General features: G+C 42.6%; 2 protein-coding genes and 1 pseudogene across 4 annotated transcripts in view; 2 read left to right on the plus strand and 1 right to left on the minus strand.

Moving 5' to 3' along the window:
- Positions 1 to 16,807, plus strand: part of PRELID2 (PRELI domain containing 2) — a 1,077,378-nt gene that overhangs the window by 801,162 nt on the left and 259,409 nt on the right. The gene's annotated exons all lie outside the window — the stretch shown is intronic.
- SH3RF2 (SH3 domain containing ring finger 2) overlaps positions 1 to 16,807 on the minus strand; it is a 132,663-nt gene that overhangs the window by 29,033 nt on the left and 86,823 nt on the right. The gene's annotated exons all lie outside the window — the stretch shown is intronic.
- Positions 11,197 to 12,941, plus strand: LOC126956793 (heterogeneous nuclear ribonucleoprotein A1-like; annotated as a pseudogene). Its single transcript, XR_007726471.1, has one exon. The product of XR_007726471.1 is annotated as a heterogeneous nuclear ribonucleoprotein A1-like (transcript).

The raw sequence follows: 16,807 nt of genomic DNA on the forward strand, positions 1-16,807 counted from the left end.
TATTTGTGGGGGAGGGGTGTTACTTTTGTTCTTTACCTTTTCTTGATATTTCCTAACTGAGCCTCTTTTTCCACAAAATGTGGGTGTCATTTTTCCTACAAAGAGGCTTAGGGCATGGCCAGGCGCAGTGGCTCATGCCTGTAATTTCGGCACTTTGGGAGGCTGAGGCAGGCAGATCACCTGAGGTCGGGAGTTTGAGACGAGCCTGACCCACATGGAGAAACCCTGTCTCTACTAATAACACAAAATTAGCCCAGCGTGGTGGCGCAGACCTGTAATTCCAGCTTCTTGGGAGGCTGAGGCAGGAGAATGGCTTGAACCTGGGAGACGGAGGTTGGAGTGAGCTGAGATCGGGCCATTGCACTCCAGCCTGGGCAACAAGACTGAAACTCCATCTCAAAAAAAAAAAAAAAAAAAAAAAAAGAAAAAGAAAAAAAAAAAGGCTAGGGTTTAGTGCTCATAGATTTTCACTAAGGAACTTCCTGTAACTTCTAAAGAGACATGATTTGGGAATATCTGGTCTCCTCTAATTGACAAATGCTCCTAGGTAAGACAATGTGAAAGACAAAAATGGTTGAAAAGAAAGCATAGTCCTTGCCCTTAAGGAGTGTGTAATCTCACTAAGATGGGAAAAAAGAAAACAGAGTTGCAAAATCAAGAGCTAATGATTACAGTATACTTGTCAGAGGCCACACATTCCTAAACACTCTATTATCTCATGTAATCCTCACAACAAACCAAAGGGCTAAATACCATTATCATCACTTTTCCCATTTGACCTTGAGAATGTCAAGGCAAAAATATATGTTTAGTAACTTGCCCAAGGCAAGTAACTTGCCCAAAGCAAGGAAGCTGAGCTGGGATTCGAACATACATGATGTGACTGTGACTTCAGAACCTGTCCTCTCAGCCCTAACTACAGCACACAAGTCAGTGTGTGCATTTTGGAGGGAGAATCAGGTGGTGCTGGCTCTAAGGGCTGGAAGGTTCTAGAGGGCAGGAGTCGGCGAGGGCTGGGATTCTCAGAGAAGGGCTTCTTTAGCTCCCTGTGCCTCTTTTGCTGGGCTAAGCCAGGAAGGGTTTGCCCCATTTCTGGAAACTCTGAAAAGACGCCTGAGAAGAGATTTCTCAGTCATGCCTCTGTTACCAGAGAGAAATGTGATTTACGGGCACACGTGTATAACTTTCCCAAGGCATGGGCAGTAGGATGTCAGGCTGGGGCTTTGGCCCCGAGCTGAGGCTTGGCAAAGCCTGAAGGAGCGCCAAGATAGCATCTGGATTGTCTCTGTCACCACACCTAGTGTCACCTCACCCCTCGGTCACTGGCCAGATGAAATTGCTGCCTCTTATGTAATAGACAATGTTTTTTTTCAAGAGTTGTGGTCAGGGAACTCAGGTTCATATGAACCTATATGAATCTTGGAAAAATCTGAAGCCCCTTCCCTTGGCTTTAGGATCCTAGTATGTAAGAGCTGAAGATCTTGAAGCCATAAGAGCTTCAAGATCACCCAATTCAATCCTCTGAGGGGAAGTGGCAAGTTGAAGGTCATCACCCATGGGGCTTGGCCACAGAGTCAGACCTAAGTTCATCACTGGGAAAGGGTACCATGTCTGGGTAGCTGGTTCCAGAGGTTGGTTTGCTTGACTTGCTTTCCAGACTACGTTTCACTAATTTTCAGCAAATATTTATCAGGCTTTCCATATGCCTCATTCTGTCCTTATGGAGCTTATATTCTAGGGAGATGGCAGGTAAAACAAGATACACATATACAAAACAAAAACCAAGAAAACAGACTAATAAAATATACACCTTAAAGGAAGCAGAGATAGATGATGGGAGACCTGCTTTGGATAAGGTGTTTTCCATTCCATGCCCTCCTACCTGGCTGGGTGACCTTGGCTATGAAGTTCATCCAAACCCGACACGCTGCTTGTCTCTTGCCCCTGGAGCACGCATCACTGGGGGGTGCTTAGCTTTGGGGTGGGTCTTATTTACCTGGGGCACGTGGAAGGGATGGGGCTGGGGATGCACCAACCAAAGGTGTATTTTTCCATATATGGGAGGCTACAGTCTTGGACAGTGGCTGCCTGGCCTCAAGCTTAGGGTTGCAGTTGATTTTGTGCTTCTGACAGAATCCAGATATCAAAGCACTAAAGCATGGACACACCCTCCATGGGGAAGGGTATTGGTTAATCTCAAAATCCCCAGGGCTGGCAGGACAAGAGCAAGCAAGGCAAAATGATGACACAGCAGAACTTGGCATTGCTGCCCCTTATACCCTTTATGGGCCTGTAGAGACCCCACGGCCCGCATTCACTTCTCACTCACCTACCCTGTTGATCCCTCCCTCCTTCATTCACTTACATACTTATTTCTTTATTAAATTCCTCATTATTATAAGAATTCCCTCACAATTCATTCACATCTTTCTTTCATCAGATTCCTCCATCACTTAATCATTCATTCAGTCTCTTCTGTTTATTGGGTCATGTACATAGCTATGTATGTGTTCACTGGGTTTCACTCTCTTCATCACTCATTCATTCAACAAACATTTGCTAGCCATCTCTCCTTGCCAGGCTCAACTGGGCTTAACCCTGGAGGGAGCAGGGGGACATCAGTCACCCTGTCTTTAAGGAGTTGAGGGCATTAAGGTACACTTAGGTAAATTCCAAAACAAGGTGGTAAGTGACAGAATTCCTCCTGGAGGCATATGTCAATTGTTTGGAAGTGCAGATGGGATGGTGCCTCCCAGGCATCCAGTGCTCCTTCTTCCCTACAGGGCCCAAAGTGACCAGGTACACACATTCTCACAAAGGCATTAGGGACCTCAGAAGTGGCTAGACCAGAGGAGGGTGTTTACTTTTTATTTATTTTATGTTATTATTTTTGAGACCGAGTCTTGCTCTGTCGCCCAGGTTGGAGTGCAGTGGCGCGGTCTTGGCTCACTACAAGCTCTGCCTCCTGGGTTCACGCCATTCTCCTGCCTCAGACTCCCAAGTAGCCAGGACCACAGGCGCCCGCCACCACGCCCGGCTAATTTTTTGTATTTTTTTTTTTTTTTTTTTTTTTTAGTAAAGACGTGTTAGCCAGGATGGTCTCAATCTCCTGACCTCGTGATCCACTCGCCTTGGCCTCCCAAAGTGCGGGGATTACAGGCGTGAGCCACTGTGCCCAACCAGGTGTTTGCTTTTTAAAAGAAGAGGGCAATCTTTTAGCCCAGGGATCTGCAAACTCTCTAAAAGGCTAGAAAGTAAAACTTTCAGGCTTTGTGCAAGGTCTGTGTCACTACTACCTAACTGTTTCCTTATAGTGTGAAAGCAGCCATAGATGATATGTAAAGAGCGAGACTGGCTGAGTGCCAATCAAACGTTATTTTTGGACACTGAAAATAGAATTTTATATAATTTTCACAGCATGGAGTTTTATTCTTTTGATTTTCACCCCTGCCCCCACCACCCAATAAATTCAAAATCACATCTGTAAAAACCATTCTTAACTTCCTGGCTATATGAAAACAGGCAGCAGGTGCATTTGGCCCATAGGCTGTAATTTGCTAATTTTGTTATAGCTCAAAGAAATGAATGAACAGTGCATAATTTCCAGATGCCAATAGCAGAAATAGTTTAGGGGTTAGTAATTCTCCTGGTGACCTGGTTACTGCTTTCTCTACAGATGTAGACAGATGAGGGCCCAGCAAGGGCCTAATCTCAGGCACAGGGAATCGGATTTTAAAAATACAGGATAGGTATTCTCTGACTTCATCATTGTCCTGCCTCCTTGAAACGAATACAGACAAATGATTAAAGCAGTAAACTCTCTCTGTGCTCCAGTGTGTCTTGTTCAAATCTGTTTAGGGCTTGTCACTTGAGTATATAACCCAGGCCTACCAAAGAATAGGGCCTCAGTAAATCTTCACTGAATGAAAGGACATGGGCACATGGTAGGCGCACCATATTTGTGAACAGAAGCAAGGAAGCAGCAAGATTTCTCTCATCAGTACTGGTTCAGGTCAAGTCAAAGGCAGTGGGGGAAGGCGCAAGGGCTCAGTTAGGCAGCTTGACAGACCAGCGAGTAGAAAGATTTGTTCTTATTTCTGACTCTGCCCTTTTTGTCCTCAGAGTTGCCCTCTACTCAGTGTGGGAAAACAGGGCTTCCCTAGCTGAAGTGTCTTGGAAACAGACAAACTGGTGCTTGCAATATTCTTTGCATATGTAAGCAGTTTTTACTTCACATCTAGTTGTGCAATTTTCCATCAGGGCTTGATTGTTTTGGGATGGGAAGAGAGGGAGAAGAATGGATATTACATATCCCAAAGCTTGGGCATTAAGATACAATAAATGGTTTTTTTCTTCGATGAAAGGAAATGGTCCATTTTCTTGGAGTTTTCTCTTTATCTTTCTTTTGTTTTCTTTTCTTAATACACTGTCGTTTATCAAAAATAAAGTTCCCGAGGCATTCACAGAGGGCTGTGATAGGGGCCCGTATCTTGTTTTTCCATGAAAACAATGGAAGAACGTGCCCCTTTTGTGCCCTCTGTAGAAACTCTCCCTTAGGAAGAAGGCCTGATTTTCAGCTTATGTGCAGAGAAAGCAAATAGCACAGGAGCTCGTTTCCTGAACAAATCCAGATGTACCCTGAGCCCAGCATAGCCCCCAGGGAGTGCCCAACAGAATGATATGGACTCACCGAGTCTTAGATGATGGGCCTGCGTGGGGATGGTGAACACACGGCACATGTGTCCATTTCCTACTCCCGGGCCCATGACAGACATGGATAATCGATCCCTTTATTCCTTCTCACTGAGTCTGGTTGCTGTCCCAGAATCTCTCCTCAATCACCTCTGGGGACAATTGAGTAAGGATGTGAGATGCCCCACTGCTCCCACTGCTCTGGCAGGGAAAGAGCACGGGCCCGGAAGACAGCCAGACCTGGGTTCTGACAAAAACTCTGAAATGTACTTGCTAACTGAACTAAATACTTAGCCTCTCTGAGTCTTAGTTCCTCCATCTGAAATGGAAAGAAGTAACAACTGTTAACAACACTCACAGAGGATGTAGGACTGTGGCACTGGGTCTGTCACAAAATGAGTTCCTTTTTTGCTTGGAGCTGAGCAGGGATGGAAAGTGGGCCTGAATTATGTATTTATTGTGCCTTTGTTTATTGCTGTGGGGGTATGTTTCTCTGCACAATTTGTTTTTCTTTTCACTACATATGTATGTTTCTCTGTACAATATGTTTTTCCAACAATCCGCTTAGTGCACAGATCCTTTCAGCTTCTCCAGCCAGGAGCACGGTCGTGTTTTGGCACATTTCCAGGGACAGGGCACTGGCAAGTCTCCCCATCGTACCTGTGCAAAGTGTCAGGTTTCCCCAAAGCCCTTGTATTCTCCCTTGTGTTTGGGAAGAGTGGTCTGCTGGGGCTGTTCAGAAAGGGCATCTTTTTCACACAGCCCTTGACTTAACTGCCCTGTATTCTGCATTTACTACAAGCCAGATCCTATGCTACGTCCTGCACATCAGCTGTTCTCAGCCGGAGGCAACTTTGACCCTGGGGAACATTTGGTAATGTCTGTTGTTGCCACAGGTGGGTGGGTGGTGGGTGCTACAGGCATCAGTGGGTAGAGGCCAAGGATGCTGCTAAAAACCCTACAATGCAGAGGGTAGCCCCCACAACAATTATCTTGCTCAAAATGCCAATAGTGCTGAGGCTGAGAGAGCTTGCTGTACACGAATATCTCACTCATCTCCTAACAGGTCTGTGTGGAAGATGCTATTAATTTTCCCATTTGAGATGGTGAAACTGAGGTCTTGCAAGGTTGAGTCACTTGGCCGAGGTCACTGTACCATCAAGGTCTGTCTGTGTCCACATGTCTGTACTACCCTCCTTGTTCCCAGAATGCTACCCTGTGACATTGCTTTTCCCTTTCTTTTGCCCTTCTGTTTTATTTTGCTTCTCTTGTCTTCCTTTCTTGTTGAATTACCTTTCTGTGTGTGTGTGTTGCAGGCCCCAGTGGCCTTGGATATCAATGTCCCCTGCTCCCGGCTCCCAGAGCTATAGCGTCTATGTTAAAATGTCTGAGGTGCAGGCTGGGCCGCTCCCTTTTTCACCCGGGCAGGGTTGGGTCTTCTCAGTGGCGCACCTGCCAGGATTAATTGGGCAAAACGATGATGTAAAGTTTAACCTCTTGTTGGAGAAATGCTGAATCAAGGAAGTAAGCAAAGTTAATTATCAAACCTGCTTTAGTCACCAGAAACCAGAAAGGTTTTTTCCCCAGAGGACCTCAGGGAGCTTGGGCAGGGCTGAGGATCCAAGTACTGTAGGAGCCACTGTGCCCCAGGAGTACTGGCGCTTCCTGGAGTGACCTCAGTAGAAAGGCAACTGGGCTGCAGCGCTAAGGACAGGTGCATGCAGAACCTCAGCTGGCTTCCTTTTTTTACCTGGCTGACTGCTATCAGCCTCCAGGTTTTCACCTGAGGATCACTTCTTCCAGGCAGGCTTCTCTGACTTCCTAGACTAGGTGGGACCCTCCATTACATACTCCCTTCATCCCTCATCATTGAACCTCACAGCACTTTGCACACTTAATACCTTGTAATCAAGCATGTTAATAATTGTTTAGTTTTTGTCTTCCCTGCTAGCTTGGAGGTTCCATGACTGTAGCGACCATGTCTGTCTTGTTCACTGTATCACCTGTGCCCAGCTCAGTGCCTGGTGGGCATTCAACAACTCTGCTGACTGGCTCACTGACAGGCTGTGAGGGGCTTTGGCAACTAGGATTCACAATGGGCTTTGGACCCTAGCCAGGTGAGGACAGGGTTCACAGAAAAAACTGCGAGGTGTGTATAGGAAATGGTGGACAGATGGCTGGCTCTGCCTCAGTCTCTATCTTGGTCTTTTTTATTCAAAGTCTTTTTTTTCCTGCATTCATTTTTGGCTTCTCTCACATGAGTTGACATGGAATTACAGCTGAGGGTCTGAATTAAGCAAGTGCAATTGTCCCAGGGGACCACCTAGGTATAAGCCAAAAGTCACACTCCTTCCCTAATTCTGGAATTGTCACTGCTTATTAAGAAAGCAAAGGGGTTTTTGGAAGCCTTTGCACTTCAAAGCAGGCTCCAACAGATCATCTCTGAAGTGTGTGGCTGATCAATCTCATTCTCAGTAGGGCCTGTTTGTACAGGCTGGCCCTGGGGTGGTGGGGATGGGAGATGGTTTTAGCTTCCTGGCTTGACCTGATGATAATAATAATAACAGAGTGAACATTTATTGAGCCATTTACCACTGCTAAACCCTGGCCATTATCTCATGTATAAGCATTGCCTTGTTTTATCCTCACAGCCATCTTATAAAAATTACCATCATTAGTCCGATTTTACAGATATAAAAACTGAGGCTCAGAAACAGTAAAGTATCTTGCCCAAGGTTATACTGTTCGGTAAGAAGCAGTGTGAGTTCCATCCTAGATCTAGCTGACCCCAAAGCCCATATTTTTATTTCCTTACTATACTGCCTATGCTGAGAAGGCTCTTTGCCTCAGAGAGTAGCTCTACCCAATACCTGTGGGGCCTGACAAAACTTTGCACCAGCCAGAAAGAAAACAGGTCTCTTGTGTGAATGTGTGTTCGGGCAGAAGACAGGAGGAATCACAACAATAACCATGATTCGTTAAATAATAGAAACAGCTCTTTCCCAGTGTTACCTATCCTCAGAGTGTGCTATTAGCCAATTAAGGCACATAGTACTCTGCCAAGTCAATTTTGTCATTCCAATGAGAAAACTGGGACCCGGAAAGGCAAAATCCCTTGTCCAGGGCTACACAGTTAACTATGAGAGCGCTAGGATCACATTCTTTGAGGCCTCACTGGTGATGTATCTATCACCTTTCTTGTGCAAATAATGGTTACTGCCACTTGGGACTATGTGGCTCAAAGATGTGGCATTCAGTTATATTTTATAGGGACTCTTAGTTATATCCTAAATTACAATTCATGTATTTATTTAATTTTGGGGGGAAGACCTTGAGTCTGTTAAGGAACTACCTTTTCCTGCCAGTTTTTTACATATAAGAGGCAAGATCACCCCCTCCTCCATATCGGTTAGTAGTTGTGAAAAACTACACCTTAAAACATTCAGATTGGAATGATCATTTAGATTTTAAAACATTTGGCCCATTCCTTGTGTGAATTCAGGGGTTCTCCCCAGTCACACAAATGACAGATTCTAAAAGCTCTCCTTGCAGGAAAGAGGGGGAAGGTAATAGCAATGGCTGCAGCTTGATTTGTTGCTACCATTGCCAAGACCCTGCATGGAAGGAGTTATCCCAGTTTGCAGATGAGGACACTGAGGCTTAATGGGGTTAGATACTTAATTTCAATGTCATTTAGTTACCAGATGGCAAAGCCATGACAAGAAACTTTGCCTGACTCAAAATCTTTTTGTTTGTACTAAACTACCTTCCTCTATAGAATAAATAAAAACCAAACCAAACATAATAACAACAACAGAATCCATAGATTCCACTTCAGCATTGGCAATATTTAGTTTCCATCAGTCTATGCAATAGGAGAGATTTCTCATTGTACTTCCCCAAATCCTTCATGTTTTGATTTATGTTCCTTTTCTTTTCAGAACACAGGAAAATAAAACTGGTATATAAACGCAAGTTTGGAAAAATAAAGTCATCATTCAACCCCACATCAATCTTTTCTTCTCCAGGCTGAACAAACTTGGGCCTCTTTCTCCTGATCTTGGCACAAGTGTGGGAACCAGACCTCAGGAAGGCAAGGGAGGGAACATGTGGGCCAAGGAGGCCCTGACTAGGGGCCAGCCTAGGGCAGTAGTAAGGATGTAAACAAGGAGACTGCACAGGCAGGCAGCAAGATTAGCCCAGCTGGCAGTGGCCAGTGGAAAAAGGGGTAGCTGTTCAGTGATGGCAAACATGCAATGTGGGAAGGTGGTGAGAAATGAATCTTGTCTTTGAGCTAGGGGAATGCCCAGGAACAAAAGAGAGAGAAAGAGAGAGAGAGAGAGTTAGGTTAAGAATATGAACTTTGGACTCTCCAATGTATGCTGAGGGATTATGATGTGTAGGTGTGGAGATCAATAGTGAGATAAAGCTCACAGTGCTGTGTCTTACACATAGCTCAATATTACAGAAGAATTGTGGCATAAAATATTCAGGAGTGACAGATTTGGAACACCACCATTTTGCAACCCCTAATGAAATAATGTTCAAACCACCAGGTGAAAGGCTAATGGGGACCCATATAATGGATGGAGCAGGTTGACATTTGAATAGAATCAATTTTCATACAAAAAAGGAGGCAATTAGGCATTATATGCTTCCTGATGTGTTGCTATAAAAAGTACTTAATTTTTAACATGTGTGTAAATATAACAAAATGGGAAAAAACAGTCTTTTTCAGTAAATGATGCTGGAACAACTTCATATCTACAGGTAGAAGAATGAATCTGGATCCCTACCTCACAACATATACAGAAATTAACTCCAGCTGAATCATAACATCTAAAATAAGAGTGAAAACTATAAGCTCTTAGAAAAAAAATGCAGTGGTAAATACTTACGAATTCGAATTAGATAATGGTTTTTAGATATGACAACAAAAACACAAGCAACAAAGGAAAGAGTAATGTGATGACTGGACATTATTATAATGAAAAACTTTTGTGCTTCAAAGGACATCACCTAGAAAGTGAAAAGGCAACACGCAGAATTAAAGAAAAATTTGCAAGTCATATAACTGATAAGACTTGAATCTAGAATATGTAAAGAACTCTTACAACTCAATAATAATAAGAAAACCTGATGATAAAATGGGCAAAGGATATAAAAAGACAGTTCTCCAAAGAACACATGCACAATAAACGCATGAGCAGATGCTCTTATTAGCCGTGAGGGAAATGTAAATCAAAACCACAATAGGATATCATTCACATCCCATCGGATGGCTGCGATAAAAAAGACTGATAATAAAACAAGTGTTGGTGAAGATGTGGGGAAATTGGAACCTGCATACACCAAGGCTGAGAATGTACAATGGTGCAATCACTTTTGAAAATCATTGGCAGTCCCTTAAACACAGAGTTACTATATGATCTAACTGTTCCACTTCTAGGTATACAATCAGATGAAAGCATATGTCTACAAATGTTCATAGCAGCATTATTCATGATAGCCAAAAAGTAAAAACAACCCAAACGCTCATTCATTGATGAGTGGATAAACAAAATATGGTATATTCATGCAATAGAATGTTATTCGCCATAAAAAGAATGAGCACTAATACATACCACAATATGAATAAACCTAAAAACATATTCAGTGAAATAAAACATCCACAAAGATCCAAATATTCAAATACTGTGTGCTTCCACTTATAGAAAACATCCAGAATAGGCAAATCTATAAAGACAGAAAGTAACTTAATGGTTTCCTAGGGCTGGGGTTAAAGGAAATGGTAATTTGGGAGGTGATGGCTAAGAGGTGTGGGATTTCTATTTGGAGTAAAGGAAATGTTTAAAATTGACTATAGGGATGAAGGCTGCACAGTGTGAATATATGAAAAAGTCATTGAATTGTACACTTAAAAAAACCCAAACCAAACCAAAAAACAAGTACTTAGTACTGCCTATGAAGTATTCTTGACAAAAAATTGAGCCCGAAGCTGTCAAGCCTCTAGTTCTATCAGTTTACAGAAAGTACGGGGGAGGCTGGGCTCAGTGGCTCACACCTGTAATCCCAGTACTTTGGGAGGCTGAGGCGGGTGGATTACTTGAGTCCAGGAGTTTGAGACCAGCCTGGCCAACATGGTGAAACCCTGTTTCTACTAACAACACAAAAATTAGGCAGGTGTGGTGGTGCATGCCTTTAATCCCACCTTCTTGGATGGCTGAGGTGGGAGGACCACTTGAACCTGGGAGGCGGAGGTTGCAGTGAGCCAACATCACACCACTGCAGTTCAGCCTGGGTAGCAGAGTGAGACTCTGTCTAAAAAAAGAAAAAAGGAAAAAAGAAAGTACGGGCTAGAGAGGAATGTATTATCACTGCAAAAATGCAACTAGTAATATCCAGAATTTGGAAAATTCAAAAGGGCAAGTGACTTTGTTTTTTTAATGTGTACATGGTTAGGGGAGAAGGAGGGATGTGTAGAATAAAAGAAATTTGCTTTTTTCTGCCCGTGGACGCTGCCGAAGAAGCATCGTTAAAGTCTCTCTTCTCCCTGCTGTCATGTCTAAGTCAGAGTCTCCTAAAGAGCCCGAACAGCTGAGGAAGCTCTTCATTGGAGGGCTGAGCTTTGAAACAACCGATGAGAGCCTGAGGAGCCATTTTGAGCAATGGGGAACGCTCACGGACTGTGTGGTAATGAGAGATCCAAACACCAAGCGTTCCAGGGGCTTTGGGTTTGTCACATATGCCACTGTGGGGGAGGTGGATGCAGCTATGAATGCAAGGCCACACAAGGTGGACGGAAGAGTTGTGGAACCACAGAGAGCTGTCTCAAGAGAAGATTCTCAAAGACCAGGTGCCCACTTAACTGTGAAAAAGATATTTGTTGGTGGCATTAAAGAAGACACTGAAGAACATCACCTAAGAGATTATTTTGAACAGTATGGGAAAATTGAAGTGATTGAAATCATGACTGACTGAGGCAGTGGCAAGAAAAGGGGCTTTGCCTTTGTAACCTTTGACGACCATGACTCCGTGGATAAGATTGTCATTCAGAAATACCATACTGTGAATGGCCACAACTGTGAAGTTAGGAAAGCCCTGTCAAAGCAAGAGATGGCTAGTGCTTCATCCAGCCATAGAGGTCGAAGTGGTTCTGGAAACTTTGGTGGTGGTCGTGGAGGTGGTTTCGGTGGGAATGACAACTTTGGTTGTGGAGGAAACTTCAGTGGTGGTGGTGGCTTTGGTGGCAGCTGTGGTGGTGGAGGATATGGTGGCGGATATGGTGGCAGTGGGGATGGCTATAATGGATTTGGTAATGATGGAAGCAATTTTGGAGGTGGTGGAAGCTACAATGATTTTGGCAATTACAACAATCAGTCTTCAAATTTTGGACCATGAAGGGAGGAAATTTTGGAGGCAGAAGCTATGGCCCCTATGGCGGTGGAGGCCAATACTTTGCAAAACCACGAAACCAAGGTGGCTATGGCGGTTCCAGCAGCAGCAGTAGCTATGGCAGTGGCAGAAGATTTTAATTAGGAAACAAAGCTTAGCAGGAGAGGAGAGCCAGAGAAGTGACAGGGAAGCTACAAGTTACAACAGATTTGTGAACTCAAGCACAGTGGTGGCAGGGCCTAGCTGCTACAAAGAAGACATGTTTTAGACAAATACTCATGTGTATGGGCAAAAAACTTGAGGACTGTATTTGTGACTAATTGTATAACAGGTTATTTTAGTTTCTGTTCTGTGGAAAGTGTAAAGCATTCCAACAAAGGGTTTTAACGTAGTTTTTTTTTTTTTTGCACCCATGCTGTTGATTGCTAAATGTAATAGTCTGATCGTGACGCTGAATAAATGTCTTCTTTTTAATGTGCTGGGTAAAGTTAATCTACTCTGAAGCCATCTTGGTAAATTTCCCCAACAGTGTGAAGTTAGAATTCCTTCAGGGTGATGCCAGGTTCTATTTGGAATTTATATACAACCTGCTTGGGTGGAGAAGCCATTGTCTTCGGAAACCTTGGTGTAGTTGAACTGATAGTTACTGTTGTGACCTGAAGTTCACCATTAAAAGGGATTACCCAAGCAAAATCATGGAATTATTGGTTATAAAAGTGATTGTTGGCACATCCTATGCAATATATCTAAATTGAATAATGGTACCAGATAAAATTATAGATGGGAATGAAGCTTGTGTATCATCCATTATCATGTGTAATCAATAAACGATTTAATTCTCTTGAAAAAAAAAAGAAATTTAAGAGCCATATTAACTCAATGCAATGTGTTTACTTCATTTTGTTCCCATTTGAACAAACACTAAGAACATTCATAACGCAAATATAAAAATTTGAACACTGAATATTTAATGTTTTTAAGAAATTTTTATTTTTATTTTTTGAGACAGAGTCTTGCTCTGTGTCACCCAGGCTGGAGCGCAATGGAAAGATCTCGGCTCCCTGCAACCTCTGCCTCCTGGTTCAAGCCATCATCCTGCCTCAGCTTCCCAAGTAGCTGGAACTACAGGCATGCGCCACCATGCCTGGCTAATTTTTGTATTTTTAGTAGAGATGGGGTTTCACCATGTTGGCCAGGCTGGTCTTGAACTCCTGACCTCAAGTGATCTGCCTGCCTCAGCCTCCCAAAGTGCTGGGATTACAGGCATGAGCCACCGTGCCTGGCCTGTTGTTCATTTTTTAGTGTGTGATAAAAAATCATGGTTATGTTAAAAATATTTTTAAAGAGACATTTGCTGAAATTTTTCTGGACGAAATGATATGATGTCTGGGCTTTGCTTTAAAATAACCCAAGAGGCAAGGCGGGCAGATCACTTGAGATCAGGAGTTCAAGACAAACCTGGCCAACATGGCGAAACCCAGTCTCTATTCATAATACAAAAATTAGCTGGGCATGGTGGCACACACCCATAGTCCCAACTACTTGTGAGGCTGAGGCAGGAGAATCGCTTGAACCTGGGAGGCAGAGGTTGCAGTGAACCAAGATCATGCACTGCACTTCAGCCAGGGCAACAGAGTGAGACTTTATCTTAAATAAATAAATAAATAAATAAATGAATAAAATAACCCAAGAGGGGAGCAGGTGAATGAAAAGATAAATATCTGAAATAAGATTGGCCCATTAGTGGATAATTGCTGAGACTAGGTGATGTGTACATGAGGGTTCATTATACTATTCTTCCAACTTTTAAATACTTTTGAAATTTTTTGTTGTAAAAAGTCCAAAAAATAACAGGATAGGGATTGAAGAGCAATCCGGCAACTGATTGCTAAGACATTTTGACTGCTAAAAAGTTTTAAAATAACAACAACAACAAAAGTGGTAGCCAAGAACTTAATATTCACTTTCTATTTTTGATCTTCCCAACAACCTTGTGAGTCAGAGGTGAGTTCTCATTTTTTTTTGGTGGGAAACAAGCTCAGTATTGATTGGTCCTACATCCCACCATTGGGCTGGGGAAGAGGTACCTGGGTCTAAGGCTGCCGTGGTTTCTCCTGTACAACACTGTATCTCTGGGTGGCTCATGACAGTTCTTTACTCAGGGGGCCCTGGCAAAATAGAGAAGTGGGAGGCCTTCTGGTCCTTTCTCGCTTTCAGCCATCTGCCTGTGAAATCCTGCTAAGGCCTTACCTGGTAATTTATGAGAAAGTTTAAGGGGTTATCTTCACCCAGTGGGTACATTTTCAAAAATTTGACAAACACATTTCAGACACTCAGTAGTCCCCATAAAAGGCATTATGGGGGCAGATAATGATAACGTGGAACAGAGCAATGGGAGGGGATATGTGTTCATCTAATGGTACCTCTTCTCTTTTCTACCCACAACTCTTTGGGAGTGCTCAGTGAGTTCTGGAGTGCTCTGACAACATCACTTATGAGTATGAATTTGTTGAGTAAAAATTGTAAAATAAAAGAAATATCTATCTTGGGAGATATCATTATAAGACTATAAACGTAGGGTTAATTTATCTCTGTAAATTACCTCAAGAAGGAAGATTAACTAAGAATCTTAAATATAAATTTGAACTGGGAGAGTGTCCAAAGAAAAAAAATATGTATATTAGTACTAAGTAAAACCATTTCTCATGGCAGCCCTGAGTACCATAAAGTTGGGTTGGGACTCCTATGAAAGATAGTGGCGAAGGAGTACCCTGGGAGGGGATCTGGACTTGTAATAGTTCAAGCTCCCAGAAGCTACTTTATTCAGACTATTTCAAATATGGGGTTAAAAGGACAGTCAGCTTTATAGACCTCAGAATTCCCCCAGGCACATGACAGCTCATCTTCCCAGATGAGGAGCCCAGGAAAGACACTTGGACTTGTCATTATCATCCTGGCATAAGATGGAGGACAGTGGGGGAAGGAATCACATTCTTTATACTGACTTAAGTGACCCCCACCTTTTTCTCTCTCTTATCTTTTTCGTTCTGTGTAATCAGAAGAGGGGTTTGGAAACTCAAGGGCACATAAGTGAACAAAACATCAAGCCTGCTCTTAAAAGATTTTCAATCTTAAGCATGTTGGTAAGATATATATGTGGTATTTATCGTGCAAAGAAGGTGTTATATGTTCTAACATATATGTTACAACACAAGTATAAATAATGTGCTGTGAATACAAGAGAGATGTATATGAGAGAAATAATTCTGTGGAGGAGTGGTAGCAAGAGCTTCCTTGAAAAACAATATGCTTATAGGGCCTTGGGGTATGGATATGAGTGTAACAGGTGGATGCAACAAAAATAAATTCCAGAAGGAGCAGCAATTATTTATTCAAAAAACATTTGTTCATTGCCCAGAATAATGCAGGCATTGTGCTGGGTACAAGGACAAAAAGCAAAGAGGTGGCCTAGTACATGGTGTGCATATAGGAATGTACATACACCACTGTACTTTTATGTGTATGCACGTGTGTGTGTCAGCAGACCTGGGAGACCAGGAAGTGAACTGTAGCCAGATCCCGGAAGGTCTAGAATATCATACTAAAAACTCACTGAGGGAAGGGAGCACAGGTCTGTAAGTCTGGGACCTGTTTCTACCCTTGAGACGTTGTGCAAATTACTTAATCTTTTTGGGAATTCCTAGCCAGCACAGTCAGGCAAGAGAAAGAAATAAAGGGCATCCAAATTAGAAAAGAGGAAGTCAAACTATCTCTGTTTGCTGATGATCTTACACCTAGAAAACCCTAAAAACTCCTCCAAAAGACTCCTAGATGTGATCAATGAATTCAGTAGTCTCAGGTCACAAAATCAATGTACACAAATTAGCAGCATTGCTATACAGCAACAACAAACAAGCTGAGAATCAAATAAAGAACTCAATCCCTTTTACAATAGCTATTAAAAAATACCTAGGTATACCAAAACAGAGATATAGACCAATGGAACAGAATAGAGCCCCTGGAAATAATGCCACACATCTACAACCATCTGATCTTTGGCCAACCTGACAAAAACAAGAAATGGGGAAAGGATTCCCTATTTAATAAATGGTGCTGGGAAAATTGGCTAGACATATGTAGAAAGCTGAAACTGGATCCTTTCCTTACATCTTATACAAAAATTAATTCAAGATGAATTAAAGACTTAAATGTTAGACCTAAAACCATAAAAACCCTAGAAGAAAACCTAGGCAATACCATTCAGGACATAGGCATGGGCAAGGACTTCGTGACTAAAACACCAAAAGCAACGGCAACAAAAGCCAAAATTGACAAATGGGATCTAATTAAACTAAAGAGTTTCTGCACAGCAAAAGAAACTACCATTAGAGTGAACAGGCAACCTACAGAATGGGAGAAAATGTTTGCAATCTACCCATCTGACAAAGGGCTAATATCCAGAATCTACAAAGAAATTAAACAAATTTACAAGAAAAAAATCAAACAACCCCATCGAAAAGTGGGCAAAGGATATGAACAGACACTTTTCAAAAGAAGATATTTATGTAGCCAACGGACACATGAAAAAAAGCTCATCATCACTGACCATCAGAGAAATGCAAATCAAAACCACAATGAGATACCATCTCACACCAGTTAGAATGGCGATGATTAAAAAGTCAGGAAACAACAGGTGCTGGAGAGGATGTGGAGAAATAGG

The sequence above is a fragment of the Macaca thibetana genome, chromosome 6 (genome assembly GCF_024542745.1).
Source record: "Macaca thibetana thibetana isolate TM-01 chromosome 6, ASM2454274v1, whole genome shotgun sequence".
Taxonomy (NCBI): Eukaryota; Metazoa; Chordata; class Mammalia; order Primates; family Cercopithecidae; genus Macaca; species Macaca thibetana.